Raw genomic sequence first — 5,662 nt, 5'->3', positions numbered from 1 at the left:
ACACAGTTTGGATCCTCAAATACAGGACAATAATCTCAGCTTGCTTAGAGTTCGATATGTCTCCCGAACTCATCAACCTATGTCTTGTGCATGATAAGAAGACTAGCACTAAACCCTAGGGAGATACCATATGAGAGATTTTTCAATTGCACGTATTGAAGACTCCAATGAAAGTACCGTCAGCTCTTCATCAACACTCAAATCTGAATTCTTATCCTTATTCATCATGCAATCCCACCAAAGAATCTTCGCATGCAGAATCCCTAGAACATCAACACCTGTGCCAGCCAACAGTGAGTGCAACTTCCAATAAAAAACAACCCTATCACACCAACTCCAACAACCCTATCACCCGCCAATCAGCCCAACAATGTGCCCCCAAACGACCTTTATCTGCACCACCATCAAAGCTCCTCCACAAAAAACCACCATAGTCCCTTACACCCACGTCTTCAGTGAATGCCAAAGCCTGCTACCTACAACGGTGAGTGCCATGGGACTAGCACTTGTCTAGGAAGAGGGTAATGTTAACCCTTAGACAAACAAGGTTGAAAATCTAAAGTAGAAGACAAGGCCAAGGCAAAAGTGAAATGGAAGATAAAGGCACGCCAAGAAAAATATGGAAACACAAGAAGTGCAAAAAAGTCCTAAATCAAGGAGAAAGGCGCATAAGAAAAAGCACAAGTCAAGACATTTGTAAAAGAGCGCAAGGTGTACCATGATTTATTTTAAGAGCTCCGAGCTCTTACCCATGCAAATTGTAAAGGTAGTTTGGCGGTAGGAAGGAAGCTAGGAAGATAGGAGGGAAATGGGAAAAAGAGCCTAGGCCACAACCAGCCATGTAAAAAGAGCCTAGACCATAGCCGCCTGCAGCCATAAAAAGGGGATAAGGGGATGACCGTCCAAAAGGGATTTAGGGTTTTGTATATAAAGTTGAAAAGTGAATTAGAAGCTCATTCTTGTGTGTGGCCAAAAGTGTCTCTTCTTCTTCTTCTTCTTCTTCTTCTTCTTCTTCTTCTTCTTCTTCTTCTTCTTCTTGCTTGAGCTTGTGCTTGAGAGAGGGAGTGTGAGAGTGTGAGGGAGTGAGCGTGTGTGGGTGAGGGACCGTGGTTGGAGAAGCTCTCCATCTTCTCCTCTCTTCTTCTCTTATCTTCTCTTCTCTTCTTTTCTCTTGCTCATGGCAATGGAGCTTGGAGCATGGAACTTAAGGATCGAGCTTGCTTGAAGCTTGCACTTGGATCGTGGAGCTACCGAAGTGCTCAAGAGAGGAGGCAACTCAATCAGGCATGGAGGGAAGCTCACTACACTTGTAGGGAGAGATATCACATCGGCTATGTGAGAGATATCCATTAGTGCTCAGCTTGAAATGCTTGAAAGAATAAGCGGTCCGTGGGTCTTGGTGATTGAGCTTGAGCTCACCTCTACAATATACGTGTGTATATAGAGAGAGAGCAACATATCATGAATAGCTAAACTAGAGGTAGAAGTGTGTTGGAAAAGCAACCCCAAAAACTGATCTAAATATGAAATAATAGATGTTTAAGTAGTAGAAATCATTACCTTACAACCTTTAGTACTCAAGGCTTGGTTCTAATGGTTATAAGTCTCTTGAGTTGCTTGGATAAATAAATATGTTTATTGGTTTTGGCTTAAATGATTGGAAATTATTCTCTCTCCATTACCTTTTGCACTTGAAACAGATTGGGAATAGGAAGAACATGAGCAGCCATTGTCTTCACAACCAGAACTATCATAGAAAGGGAAAGGATATCCATCCATCGAAATAAAATTACAAAAGCTATTCAAAGAAGAAGAGAATGGGTGAAAAAGAGTAGAAGAAAACTCACTGCACACTATAACGAGAAGATAAATCATTTTGTTCGCTACATTTGTTTGAAGAGCTTGCAATGGCTATGTGAGAGGTAGCCATAGCCATGTTACTTGAAATGATTGAAATAATAAGCGGTTTGTAAGCTTGGCAATCTAGCTTGTGAGAGCAATGACACTTGCATTTGAATAAAGCAGTCACAAATTAGTCCTCAATCTTATCTAAGAATTCAACATCATTGAAAGCTTTTTTAGAAGAGTATTGAGTTAAAAGGGGCAAAATATTTTGCCAAGATAGATTCAAGAAATTCGCATGTGAGAAGGCAATGACATAAAGATAGTATTCAAGTATGATCATGGGCTTTACCATTTTCTTGTGATACCATTTGGCCTAATGAATACCTCATCCACTTTTCCAAAGCCTCATTAATAAAATTTTACACCCTTTTCTTTTCAAATTTGTGCTCATATTCTTTGATGATATCCTTACTTATAGTAAGTCACATGCCAGAAGGGTATTTGACATATTGAGAGATCATAGATTTTTTGCTAAGGAGAAAAAGTGCATATTCATACAGACAACAATGGAGTACTTAGGCCATATTATGAGTGAAAATGGAATATAGACTGACTCCAAAAAGGTACAATGTGTAAAAGATTGGCCAGCGCCATTAAAGACCACTCCTTTATGTGGGTTTCTTGGTTTCTCATGATTTAATCATAGATCCATCAAGCATTATGCAACAATTGTAGCACCCTTGACAAATAGATTGAGGAAAGAAGCATTTTTTTGGGATGTTGTAGCTAATCTTAGCTTTAATCAATTGAATCCCCATACCTCTCATTTCACATGAAAGATTATGAAAAAGATGCATTCTTGCCCCACTATTGGGCACAGGCTAGGTGTTTTCAAGACCTATGACAAGATTTCCAAGAGCTTTTATTGGAAGGGACTATGGAGAGATGTCAAATACTTTGTCTCTTGTTGCATTCTATGCCAATAGAACAAGGATAGCGCTCTTAAGCTATGTGGTTTATTGTAGCCCTTGCCTATCCCTAATGGGAAATTGATGCATATTATTATGGACTTTATTATGGGCCTACCCACAACCAATAAAATATGGAATAATATATGTGTGGTAGTAGATAGACTCACCAAAGCAGCCTAGTTCATTCCCACAAAGAGTCAATGTACATCATTTCAAGTGGCCAATAAGTTTATGGAGCATGTATATAAATTGCATGGATTACTATAAGTCATAATGCATTGCCAAGTTTATGAGCAACTTTTGGGAGCCGGTTTTCAACTCTATGGACACCAAAATTAGCTCCATTCATGGCATATCACCCCTAGGTCGATTGCCAAACAAAGAGGGTTGATAAATGGCTTGAGACCTTTCTAAAATAGTTTGTCATGATGTATAATATGCTTGGGATTCATGACTCCATGTTGCAGACTTTGCATACAATAACTCCAATCATTCTAGCATTGGAGTTTCCCCTTTCAAGGCATTTTATAGGTATAAGGTCATCTTCCCTATGGTTGGTGCGCAGATCGGTCGCAGATAGCTCACGTGGTGAATCCCGGAAGGTCCCCAAGTACTCTACTTTTTAGCACAAAAACCCATGTAAAAGCAAGCACGACATGAGACAAGAGACAAATTGGGTTCAATCTCCCCCATGCCTTGTGTGAGCGCTTCACAAAGCATGTATTTAATGTATATTTCCAATCTTTATGCTCAAAAATAGCCCAATTACAAAAATATGACAAGCTTTTAGCTTTTGAGTTTGCTTTCTACCAAAAATAGGAAAATAAAGCTAATGGACGGTGCCCATAGAGTTTGGCACGCCCAATCTCAATGTCCAAATAGAAATAACATATCCAAGCGCATAAGCGCATACAAAATAATAATAAATAATCGATGTCTCTATAGACATAACAAAATATAGGCGTGGCGCCTATCAAAATATAGTCCAAAGGTCGAAAATCCGCTAGACTCCAATGCTTTCCTCCGCCACTGCTGCTATCTCTACACATCAACTGAAGCATTCACAATCGTTAGTAAAATAACACAATTAAACCGACAAAAGTGAATACCTAGCAGTCTTCAGCTACATAAATAAATCAACTGGTTAGAAATAAATCCTAACCTTAATTTATTACGAGTGCGCACTCTAAACTCATAAACGTTTATTAATTTAATATGCATTTTGTGGAATCACCCGCTATGGAATCACCCATGTACACACTAAATTAATGAAACGCCCGAAAAGGACAGGCGTCCCCATCAACTTCTCGCACAAAGAATCCTCTTTGCGTATGAGCCCCGGTCATCTAAGTTTACGGAATCCACCGTAAAACCTCACGGAATCCACCGTGGAATATGCCTCCTGGCATCATACCCCCGGGGTGGGATAGCAATTGACCTCAATTGCTATTAGCTCAATGTGGAGCTAACAGAGTGGGGAAAGCATTTAGGTCTCTAGCGTGCATCCATTGTGCTTCCTCTATAGGATGGTTCTTAAATTTCACGAGATATCTAGAATACCTTCGGCCAGTTCTAGTGGTCATGTAGTCAGTGTCTATGATGGCTTCTGGTTCAAGTATTTCAGTCTCTTCTTCTAGTAACGGTGGGTTTTCATAGACAGGGTGAATAGGTAATTGGCCTTTAAATGGTCTCAATAAACTAATATGAAATGTATTATGAATTTTCCAATGGGATGGCAGTTCTAACTTGAATGCATTGTCATTAATCTTATGAATGATTCTAAATGGTCCGTAGAATCTAGGGGCTAGTTTGACAACTGGATGTCTATCTACACTTTGCAGTCTACGCTTTTCTATTCTAAGCCAAACATAATCATCAACTTTGAAATTCATGGCTTGTCTTTTCTTGTTGGCTTGTTTGGTATATGATTGTTGGGCTTTAGCAATCATATCCTTTACTTCATCAAAAATAGTGTTATGCATAACAGCAATATCATCGGCACTTTGTATTCTATTAGACAAAGATGCAACAGGGGTAGATAATCTATATCCATAAATAACTTCAAAAGGTGCTTTCTTTGTAGATGTGTGCGGTGTATTGTTATATGCAAACTGTAATAAATGTAAATGAGTATCCCATGTCTGAGGTTTAGAGATAGTGCATGCACGTAAAAGATCTAGAATAGTGCTATTTGTGGCTTCTGTTTGTCCATTTGTTTCTGGATGAAATGCAGATGAGAAATCAATCTTTGTGCCTAGATTTGCAAACAGTGTAATCCAAAAGTTATTACAAAATTTAGAATCTCTATCTGAAATAATCACTTTCGACAATCCATGGTTAGTAAAAACAGTTTTCAAAAATAACTGTGCTGCTTGTGATGCTGTTAAAGTTTTCTTACATGCAATGAAATATGCTTGCTTACTAAATCTATCTACAATTGTCCAAATCATGTCATGGTTAGATTTAGTATTTGGTAAGCCAGTAATGAAATCCATAGATATATGTTCCCAAGGTCTAGATGGAATAGATAAAGGCATTAATAATCCATACTGTTTACCATGATGTCTTTTTATTCTTTGACAAATCAAACATTCAGAAACAAAATTAGACACATCTGCATCCATATGCGGCCAATAAAAATCTTCAGTTAACATGCGTAATGTAGAAATGATACCTCTATGACCTTGATATGGGGGACAATGAATTTCATTTAAAACAAAAGATCGGAATGGAATAGTAACACACAGTCTCTTTTCAAAGAACATGAATCCATCATTATATGACAATGAATCAACAGGAATGAAATTATTTTGAACTAATTTTTGCCAATCAGAATGAAAAGTAAT

The sequence above is a fragment of the Lygodium microphyllum genome, chromosome 5 (genome assembly GCF_053477565.2).
Source record: "Lygodium microphyllum isolate KBCC chromosome 5, Lygodium_microphyllum_v1.1.10, whole genome shotgun sequence".
Taxonomy (NCBI): domain Eukaryota; kingdom Viridiplantae; phylum Streptophyta; class Polypodiopsida; order Schizaeales; family Lygodiaceae; genus Lygodium; species Lygodium microphyllum.
This window is presented reverse-complemented; position numbering follows the sequence as displayed.